Source organism: Castor canadensis, chromosome 10 (genome assembly GCF_047511655.1).
Source record: "Castor canadensis chromosome 10, mCasCan1.hap1v2, whole genome shotgun sequence".
NCBI classification, from domain to species: Eukaryota; Metazoa; Chordata; class Mammalia; order Rodentia; family Castoridae; genus Castor; species Castor canadensis.
The window spans coordinates 63,171,435-63,183,205 of record NC_133395.1 but is presented as its reverse complement, the minus strand read 5'-3'; positions in this window follow the sequence as shown (position 1 = coordinate 63,183,205).

Sequence of the window (11,771 nt, the reverse complement as noted above, 5' to 3'; positions counted from 1 at the left end):
GTCCAGACATGATGGTTACTTGATTACAAAACTTCCTAGAAAAAAAAAGTGATCTAGCTGGAATGATAACAATTACATGGCTGTCACTGGCAACAACAGAGATAAGCATTGAAAAGAAAGAGGGCTTCACAAAAGTTGAAGTTGGGAAAGCAAACTGGTTTTGCCAATTGGAAAGGCTCCTCACTCCTCTGCCAGCCAGAGGTTCTGGTCAGAGCTCTTGAATGGTCCTGTCATTCTGACCACTTTGTGGTAATTTCCTGGTTCTCCAGTTCTCTACCTGGGATGAAAGAGCTCCAAGGTTCCTTCCAACTCCCAGATGTTGTGACCTAAATAAAACCTGAGTCCTTTTTATTTACTAAACTGTACCACACAGTTTTGTTTTGTTTTTTTACCATCCTTACCAGCTCTCTTGAACTTGAAGTTTAAGCAGCCACAGTAGCAATCCATGTACTAGAGCTATTTAACAGAAAGCCCCAGTTGGATAGAGATTTTGTAAATCATTTCTCTTCAAACACAAATAATCTCTCATTTACACTATTTTTTATCAGTGCTCTTCAATGGTCATCAACCTAATAATAAAAGAACAGATGCACTTTTTATCAAGTTGAAAAACAAGAAACACTTGATTTAATGACTAAAATGAGAGGATTAAATTCTTTGAAAATGTTTCTAAAGGAAAAGGGACAGATTTTGTGAGGCAATGGTGAGAAAAGGTCACTAATATTATTAAAATTGTGATTTCCCTGCACTATAAATCATAAAAATAGTAGCATGTACTTTTGAAAAAAAAATCACTGTTTTAAACAAAAACCAATGCATCTATGTTTGGAGAAAAAAAAAACAGTATTTACTCACATGCTTGTTGTTTGCTTTCTTGTTTGTTCAACTTTTCTCCTGTATCTCAAATGTTCCTTCTGGGACCATTTCCCTTCATCTCAAAGTGCAAATTTAGGAAGTTCCTTTAGTAAGGGACTTTGAGAGGTAAAGACTCAACTTTTGTGTGTTCGACATTGTCTGGCTCTCTCTTTTTTTTTTTGTTTTTATTTATTTAGGTGTATTAGGGTTTGAACTTAGGGCTTCCCACTTAGTAGTCAGGCATTGTACTGCTTGAGCCACACTTCCAGCCTTTTTTGCTCCAGTTATTTTGGAGATAAAGTCTTGCTTTTTGCATAGGTGGGCCTGGACTGAGATTCTCTTATTTTTGGCTTCCCACTGTCACTGGGATGATGGGTGAGTGCCACCATGCACAATTTTTTTCTGTTCAGATAGAGTGTTGCAAATTTTTTTTTTGCCCAGGCTGGCCTGGAACCATGATCCTCCCAATCTTAGCCTCCCATATAGCTTGGGATGACAGGTATACCCCACCATGTCCAATTAGTGGTTAAGATGGAGTCTCGCAAACTCACTACCCAGGCTGGCCTGGAACCTCAATCTTCCTGATCTTAGCTTCCCAAGTAGCCAAGTGTGAGCCACTAGCACCTAGCCTGAAATTTCTTCATTTTACATTCACTTGTGAAGATAGCTTCCCTGGGTGTAGAAAACCAGTTGCTTTTATTCAACATTTGCCTTCTAGAAGAGTAATTAAGGGCCACTCTCTCTTGGGACCCCCCAACTCTGGGGGCTCAATTCAAACCAAGAATGGGTATTTTTTGAAGAAAATAACCTTAGTAAGCACTGGTGGGCCTTTTAGGACAAGAAAGGGTAGGTCTTTTGGGTTCAATCTGGTTGTACTAGGACAAATCCAAGAAAGATAGATCTCCTTCATAGTAGAATGGGAAAAATTTTGCATACCTAAGAGCACTCTGAAAAAGACAGAATATGCATCCATGAATGAGGTAGGTACAGTGGAAATATTAAGAGGATCTAGATAAAGTAAGAACTTCAAAAAGCGTAACAGAAAATGGAATAAAGGAACTTATGAGTGAGATTAAGAGTGACCTATAAGTTTCTAGAAAATTCCCACTAATGAAATTGAGTGTGGAAGAATTAACCTTACCCAAAAAAAAGGTCTGCATTTTGCCCGCTGTTAATAGGAGGTAATGTCTTGGATCTTGCAGTGTCCTGTCTGAGGGGAGTGTCTTTGTGTATAGAGTAGGCTGTGTCTTGTACCGAGTTACTCCATTTTGTATAGAGCAGCAACTTGCACAGTCACTCCAGAGTACAAATACTTTGTGTTTGCATGTTAACAACCACCATCTGTCCATCACAAATGTAAGGCATAAACTGGTAAGTGACTTATTCATGTTAAAAAATTGCCACCTGTGAGCTTGATCTGGACACACCAGACCAAGGAATGATGCAACTTCTCCTCCAGGAAGCATAAAAGGAGAGACAACTTAGTCTGTAGCATGGCACATGGAACCATCATTTTGTCAAGGGCCACTCTTGTGTACACATTCTCCCTGCCCATTTCAAAGACACCTTCCAGACCCTTTGTCTCAATATCTTCAGTGTTCTTTAACCTAAGGTTTGAATACTTACTGTGATTCTTTTCATCTGTGTTGACTCTTTGAATAGGCTGTTTGCATCGATTCTTTGTATTTATTACCTTCTCAAATCCTATTACCTCTGTACCCTTTTTCAGTTCTGCTAACCTATATACAATGTGTAAAGTGTGATGTGTGATTTGAGTATTATAGATATTAGTAAATAGTACTGGAATGGAAAAAAGAATTTGCAATTGCCATAGTCATGACCTCAAGGGAAAGCATGAGTACTCAGTGAAGTAAAGCCAATGAAACTGATCTAGTTTATGAATCTATTGATATTCTATAAATTCTGACATTGTAGAAAGACACAGATGTATTGGTTTATGTTAATGGCAGAGCTCCTTACAACATTTGCCTGGGGGCTTTGGCCACCAAAGAGCCTAACAGTGTGATTTCCAAAAGAGGTGACAGATGCATTCCCACTTACAGAGAAACTAGATTATGAAAGGTATTAGCTTGAACCTCAGGGAGAGTTCGATGACTAAAGGTCAGTCATGCAGTTAGTATATGACTAAGTCCCAATAAAATTCTAGATACCAGAGTTTCAATGAGCTTCTCTGGTTGCCAATACTCTGCATACTGTCACACAATGTAGTCGGAAGGAGACAATGCCATCATCTATGCTCCACGGGGACAGGGTAGCTCAGAATTCCACACTTGGACCCTTTCCAGATTCTACCCTGGCTACCTCTTCCTTTTGCTATTTTCAACCTGTGTTCTATCCCAATGCAAAACCATGAGTGTAGTTTTCAAAGAGTTCTGTAACTCCTACCAAATTATCAATCCAGAGGGTGGTATGGAGAACTCCCTGGCATATAGTTGGTGTCAGAAGTGGAAATCACTCTCCTTGCAGTTTGGCAAACTTCTCTAATTATTTTACATTAGCCAAGACTCTTAGAAAAGTCAGTTTCACACAACAAACTACATTGGCAAGACTTCAGGGGAATAAAGGAAAGAGGTGTTTCTGTCACAGAAGATGTCAATGCCACAACAAGTCCCCAACCCTGTGTACCCACAAAACAAATTTCTCAGAAACACTGGGTAAAACTCTGATCCTTTGGTCATGTATGCAAGGACAAATCCTGCATTCCTAGTTAACTAAATAAAGAACAAACTCCAGCCTTCCCACTCTATCACATATAAAACTTGAAGACTTAGAGGCTGCCAGGAGATAGATTATTAGGTTATAATAAAATCAAGTATATTAATATACAAAAATCTAAAATCCTTGCTTTTAGTGGACCTTAAATTCTTAAGTAAAATGCATGAAGATGTTTTCAAAAATATATGCAGAGCATACAGCATAAAAGATATTCAAGCGATGACTTTGGGGACTTGGGTTTTTTTTCTCCTCTTTTTATATTGTTGTGATGGGTGGGGGTACATTGTGGCATTTACAAAAGTCCAAATATATCATACTTGAGTTCACCCCCTCTACTATTCTCCTTCATCCCCCCTTTCCCTATTCCTGGAACAGTTTCAACAGGTATCAGTTTTTCATTTATGTCTATATATACACAGTATTTGCACCTAATTTACCCTCCCGTGCTCTTTCCCCACTTCCTCCCCGCTCCCTTTGGTACCAATACCCCCAGGCTCCTATTCTCTGATACTGTAAAAGAAAAAATGACATTTTTGTTTGTTTAAGATAGCTACACGGGGAATATCTTTGTGACATTTCCGTGTGTGTGCGTGTGTGTGTGGTGTGTGTGTGTTATAACCCAAATTGGTTCATCTCTATTTTTCTTCTTTCTACCTGAGTCCCCTCTTATGGTGGTTTCAATAGGTTTAAAAATTCTATATTCATTCTTGGATAGAGAGTACATCAACCACATTCACTTCTTAACTTCCTTCTTTTACCCTCCACTTCTTGTATGTGTCTTCCCCTTAGCATGATCCATTTTTCATAATATTGCTGTATTTGTATTAGATCTGTATTTCACATATGAGAGAAAACATGCAGCTTTTGACCTTTTGAACCTGGCTAACTTCACTTAAGATGATGTTCTCCAGTTCCATACATTCACCTGCAAACAACAAAATTTCACTCTTCTTTATTACTTTTGAACTTCTTCCTCTGAAAAAGCTCTATTCAGTTCTTTTGCCCATTTCTTCATTGAGTTATTGATTTTTTTTTTGAGAGTTTAGTTTTTGAGCTCCCTGTGTATTCTGGTTATCAGTCCCTTGTCAGATGTATAGATTTTCTCCTGTTCTGTGAGCAGCTTCTTCAATTTAGAGACCATTACTTTTGTTGTGCAGACGCTTTTTATTTTCATGTAGTCCCATTTGTCAATCCTTTCTCTTAGTTGCCGAGTATTTTGAGTTCTATTTAGGAAGTCATTGCCTATTAATTCCAATGTCAACTGATGTCTTTGAACAAGGGAAAAGTGAATTAATAAATAAATGTATGAGTAAATCATTTATTCTCAATGGTGTGATCTTTTTCCACTAGGAAGAACATGAATAGCCAAAAAGGTAATCTACATATTTTACATATTTTAGCAGATAGCCTTAAACTTCTCCCAAAAGTTCTGATCAGAGAGACAAACAAGAAGTAAAAACCACTAGTCCATTTCATCTTGTCCAAATGCTTTTGCTGGGTACACTGGAACAGCCAACTCATGGTAAGATGTCCCAAATGTTCTTGACCACCAAGGGCAAGAGAAAGAGTCTTATGGCCCACAAGTAGGATGTTCCTGTGATATGTTCCCCTAAACACATAAGATGAAAAGTTGCACAATAAAATCAGCACTGAAGTGTCATCCCATTCTATGCTGTTATTGTCTTGGATAGCATTAGTGATAACTATCTTTAATGGCTGACTAGGGCCACAGGTGTTGGCCCAAGCTAGTATATCAGGAATGTAATCTGAGTTGTCACTATCTTTAAGCACATTTCAGCAATGAGAGAGTATCTGAATCATAAGCAACCATGTAATACCAAGCTTCAAGCTGCAGACATTCTTTGGGTTTATGTTCTTAATTTACTTGCCATGAAAGGGCTCCTTAAACTTTGTGACTCTTTCATTTCCCAGTGGAAGCAAATCTTTGGGGCTCTCATTTATTTTTCTGCTACTGCTACATCCTAAAGCTGGATGGAGTGCAAATAAAACCATGTTCACCTTTCTCCTCACTGCTCAATAGGCAGTTCAGGGGTAGATCTGTAGAGAAAATGCGGTGGTATTCTGAAGCAAAGCACCCAAAGCCAGCACTGAAAAGTTCAGGTCTAGTAATTTCTCTGCAGAAGCAGTAAAAACTTAGAAAGCTAATGCTCTGAAATCAAAAGAGTGAGATGATCAATCATAAAATCCAGAAGGTTCCACAGGAGAAGGAGGAAAGCCCTAGAGAGAAACCATAAAAGAAATCTTGCCTAAGAGAGAATGTTAGATTGTCATATAAATTAGCCAGGCATTTCAAAGGGAAATTTGCTTAAGTAACAAAACCCTAAAAACTGTGCATATACTTTGATCTAATAATTTCCCTTCTAGAACTTTATCCTGAATGATAATCATAAATGTGTGCACAAATTTTACCTGCAAGGTTATTGTCACAGAATTGATTATATAGTAATAGAAAAAAAAATGAAAATATCCAGTATTGGGAATTGATTGCTTTGGACATGCAAGGAATATGATATAACCAGTAATTATGTTGTGATAAAAAGGAAAAGATATTTAGAAGAGTTAAATGGAAAAAAATACAAAACAGCATAGAAAACATGATCACATTTGTAATTAGAAAAAGAGACAAAGTACATCCTATACAGCTATAAACCAAACTTAAGTGATTATCTGAGTGAGGGTAATTATATGAATTTTCATTGTTTTATACTCAATTGGGCTTTTAATTTTTCTATGTATTAATTTTACAGGAAGGAAAAAAGTTATTTAAAAAAACAAACCAGAAGCAATCATTAGATACGTTTAGCTGCAAGATACAGAGTTATTAGATTACCTCAATTTATGACAGAATTTATCTGGTGAATGCATTGGGCAATGAATAAGTTATAATGAAGTCACTGGAATAAGAACAGGAATGTCTTGGAGCACCAGAAAATTGCACAGTTGAGCTAGAGAAAAGCCAATTAGAAGGTTTCACATAGAATAATCTAGGGAAAGATTACCTTTTTCCCCTCTAGAACAGATAGTCAATTCTCCTCCTATCTGATGACTCAAATTTCCTGTCTCTGTATCCACAGCTCTTGACTCATCAATCAGCCCCCTTGCTCTGAACTCTACTTATCTTTCCTCCTATGTCTCAAGACTTCTGCCGACACTTGACTGGAATAGGGCCTTATTGCCTGTGGGGTCCTCCTTCTGTGTCTGTTGATTGTCTGGTATGTCCATGCATCTTAGCTCTAGCCAATCCATGAGCATGGTAATCCTGGAATCAGGTGCCTACTCTGATCTTAACAGCCATGATGAAGAGGAAAGTCAAATTATGATTGCCTATGAGCATATTAACTGAGTCATTTTCCTTGGAAGAAAACTACATCAAGATCTGACGTTAGACAAGGGCCAATATTTCAAACAGTGCATACCTGGGGCACTGGTGTTCCATGAGATAACACCTTGGTTGGCAAAATACCATGTTCAAATAGTCTTGGGAGTTCCTATAAGCTCAGACCTCTCTTGGAGATTCATAATGCAAATTAGTCTATTAAAAGCTTGGAGGGGTCTATATTAATGAAACCTACCTGATTTTATTCTAACCCAAGTTTCACAAAGTCATTTAAGCACAGAATCTTTTTTTACTAACAGAACACCCATAAACACCAATTAACCATGGGATCCAGTTGAAGGATTGCTTCTACAGAACAAACTGTCATCGCAGAAGAAAGGAAAAATTAATGATGACTTTTGTTTCATTTTCTATGCCTATAGTCTCAGAATAAACTATTTGGTTAATTGAGATTTACCAGCTATGTCAAAGAACTCACCATGAAAATCTCTGACAAGCCTGGATTCCTTTTTACTATCAGAATCAGGGGTCTTAAAGTCATTAAACATATTAGCAAAATAAAAACAGCTTACAATATGACAGACTTCCTGTGGATATAGAACCTCTCAAATAAATAATCAGACTTGGAGATGAACTTGTAAACAGAATGCAATTCATGGTATGTTGACTTTTCTCCTTCTGTGGATAGTTCATAGTGCTATATAGAGGTGGGGGGAGGGGCAGGGGAGAAGAGAAACACAAGGAAAGGAAGAATGCAGAGATCTAGAATCATCTAAGAGGCTGAGTGGTATGCAGTCAGAAAAGAATCAGAGAAATCAGGCCCAGAAAATGGTATGAGTTGTCACTTAGGTACAATGCTAAGGTGTTTGGTTGCTGGCTTCTTTGTGTTTTGTGTCTTTTTTTATTTTATTTATTTTTTCCATGCCAGTTCACCATGACTTTAGCCTGTCCTCTGTGCTGATCCAACTGAAATCCCTCTGACTCAGCCCAGACTGCCAGCTCTGGAATTCCTGGTCATCAGAATCACTGTGGTTAGCATACTTGGGTCTGCTGAGGAAAAGGGACACAGAAATCTAAGCCAAGTAAGATGCCAGCTGCTTGCTTTGTTTTTGTGTCTGATTTTGTTTCCAACTTTTTAAGAAAAGGGCTTCTACCCATACACAAGCAGATGAAGCTTAACAAGCCCGTACAGTAACCAAACCAGGTTATGTACACGGATTTTTTTAAGTCCAAAGCCCTATGTGAGGAAAGAAGGAAAAGAGGGAGAAAGGAAAGAAAAGAAATGGAATAGGGGCCAAAATATATCTCACTCCAAAAGAACTCCCATACTGAAAATAATATTATAGTTATTATACCTAATTCTTTTTACTTATAAAAGCAGTAGTGACTATTACTACACACATAACTCTATGCCAGTACTGTGCACAATTTACCATTATCATATTTATTCTTAGTATACTTCTCTGAGACAGATACAGGTATATAGTCCTCATTTGCATTCTAGAAATTCAAAAAGCTCTGAAAAATGAAAGTTTTTTTCTGTAAATCTAGAGCAGAAGCTTTGACAGCAAAATCTGATGATCTACCCACCCATTTTGTACACATTTCATTACAGAATTATTGCCATGTTTCATTAAGAGATGCTGCCTTCAAGCCCTTCTGAGGGTTTTATGTAATACATTAAATATTCACCTTACCACCATTCTAAAATATTAAGAATCCTGACTACTGAAACTCCTCTGGTTCCCAGGAGTTTAGAATAAGGGGCTGTTTTCCCCTGTTGAATAGCTAAAGAACCAGACGTAGGTCTGTTTGTCTCAATTGATATATACCTGGATTATTTAGCTTATATCTTTGAGACTTTCCTTTTTTGGTGATGGTGTTATCTTTTTTGTTTTTCCTCTGCACTATGTCAGTTCACTTCTACACTGACTGACAAGATTTTAGCAAGTTCTTGTAGGGAAAAGTTTGGAAAGACATCATTTTTCCCCAAAATGGAAAATGCTGACATCCTCAGAAATTGTCCTTGAACTCAAGCGAACTTGTTTTTCATTCCTGTACCCTTCATTTTCAGATTACTCAGTGTATTTAATGCTACCCTTCCCCAATCCCACTCGATGCTCCCATGGCCGTATTAAGGACATTGGTTCAGAACAGGCAAGGAGTCTATGAGGGCCCGAGACGTAGCTCAGCATGGTGACATCTGCGGTGAGGGTGTCTACGTGAAGATTAGGATGCCCCGGCTCCAAGGCTCCAATGGCAACCCCACAATGAGTGCCCGGTCACTCTGTGGTCTGCACTCTGCGAGAAGAGAGCATTTCAAACGACACTGTATTCCATAAACAATGATTTGCTACATTGAAGAAACCATAAATATTATTTTCCTTACCATAGGCCTTAGAATGTCCCAACACCACAGCTAATTAGGGGTCAATCACAGATTCAATAAGCCGAAGTCTGTTTTTCTGGTTTCTCATCACAAGAACAGCAATGGTCATTACTTTCTAATTTGCAAACGTTTTGTCTGACGGCTCTGAATGGGAACTCTGTAGTGTTCTTTGCCCTACAGGAGCCTTTGCCACCATCTAAAGTCAGCACTAAACTACATCTGTTGCCATTTAAGATACTTTTCCATTTATTGAAGCACATGATTTTTTTTTATAACCAAAACATATATTCCAATACAGATGGGGCTTTTGCTAAAAGATAGCCAATATTTTCTAACCAGCAAAATGACAGATTTGGTCAAAGAAAGCTGATGAGATTTTCTTGTTTGATCTGACTTTCCCCCGCAGCTGGAGTCTGTGAAGATTACAGCTCACGTACTAGCAATGAAAATAAAGTTTACTGTATGAAGCAAAATATACTAGTGCATGTCATGATTTCAGAGGGGACCAGTTGAAACCTTTTAATCAAGACCTTTTAAATCAGAGTTTCTCAACCTCAGCACTACTGACTTTTGGGGTAGATAATTCTTTGTGGTTTTGTCTGTCCTGTGCACTGTCGGATGTTTAGCAGTATCCCTGACCACTACTCATCAAACACCAAGAGCATCTCGTTACCAGTCACGACAACTACAACAAAAAAAATGCATCCAGCCATTACCTTTGTTCCCCCAGGAGTCAAAATCACACTCCCCACCCCAGCAATGTTCTTCCTGTCCTTACAAATGAGCACACGTAATTAGTCACCACATAGGCAGCTTTCTAACATTCTTAACATTGTTCTTAAATAAGATATCCATAAGTGTAATATAATGTCATGCACTGCAAGCTATTGAGCAACGGGGGAGCATGTGATAAATAAAGAGTAAGTAATGGGGGGGTTAGTCTGACTAAAGCACAATATGTCTGAAATGCCAAGGCAAACACTCGTTGGAGTATGAATGTATACTTTTAAAATGATGAAGGATAAGAGGCTAAAACACATCTGGGTGAGTACCAATGGGAGGAGGAAGGGCATAAGGAAAGGGTAAATAAAAGAATATATACATATATGTAACTTAATTTATTTAAGTAAATGGAGCATTTATTTAAAACTATAACATGCTATTGACACCATCTTGTCTTGTATTTTTTATATAATCAGATACTTTGGAGCTCACTCCATTCATTTCATAAAGGTCCAACTAGTTATTTGTAATGGCTGCCTAGTATTTTCTTGAGTGGATACATGAAATTACTTGAAAGTCCCCTATCAAAGAGCATTTAGTTTTTTTCTAACATTCTGCTATCAAAACAGTGCTTCATGTATAATCTTGTATACAAATCACAAGAACACCATCCCCCCCAAATTATTGATACAGCAACCTAAATGAATTTCCAGAGAATTATGTGGAGTAGAAAAAACCTAACCCTAAAAGGTTTTACACTAAATGATTGCATATATATATATATTATATACCAATTTTGAAATGACAAAATTACATAAACAGAGAACAGAATAGTGATTGCTGGAAGTGGAAAATGAGGGAGGTGGGTGGGAGGCAAGTGTTTGTGATGATAAAAGGCAACATAAAAGATGCTCTTGGAGAAGGAATTACTCCATGTCTTTAACTGTAGTCGTGCATATCACAATTTATACATTTAATAATATTCTTCAGAACTATATACATGCACCATGAAGGAGCACAAATAAAACTGGAAAATCTGAACAAGATCAGTGAATTGTAGCAATGTCACAGTTATGGTATTGTACTAAGGTCACACAATGGGAACTGGTTAAAGCTTATATAAGATCTTTCTGTATTATTCCTTACAACTGAATGTGAATCTACTACAATCATCTCAAAATTACAAGTAATTGTTAATTTAAACACATAGACATATCACAATGTAATGTAAGAAAACATTATGCCTGAGTCATATGTTCAAAATTTTCCCTTTAGTTTGTTATTTGTCTCTTGATTTTGCCCATGACATTTTTAAGGACAAAAATTTTTATATGGTTCTTTCATTAATCTTCTCTTTAATAGCATCAGAGCTTTGTGCCAAACTTAGAAATACCTTCCCATGGTAAATCATATTTTAAAAAATTCTACCATGTTTTCTTTAAATACTGATATGGCTTCAATTGTCTTATGTTTAAATCATTGATACATTTGAAGCACAATTATCAATTATCTCATTATTGTTCATGGAATACACTAGACTTACTTCCTTCCTATCCCACCATCTACTATTTCCTTTTATTCTTCATCCTCAATTCTCTTCAAGTAGCTCTTGTGGAAGATAAAATGCATTCAGTCATATATTTACCTTTTCCTTTTTCCAAAGAGATCTGTGCACACATCATGACCTCTTAAAGAGCTTTTCATTAGGGC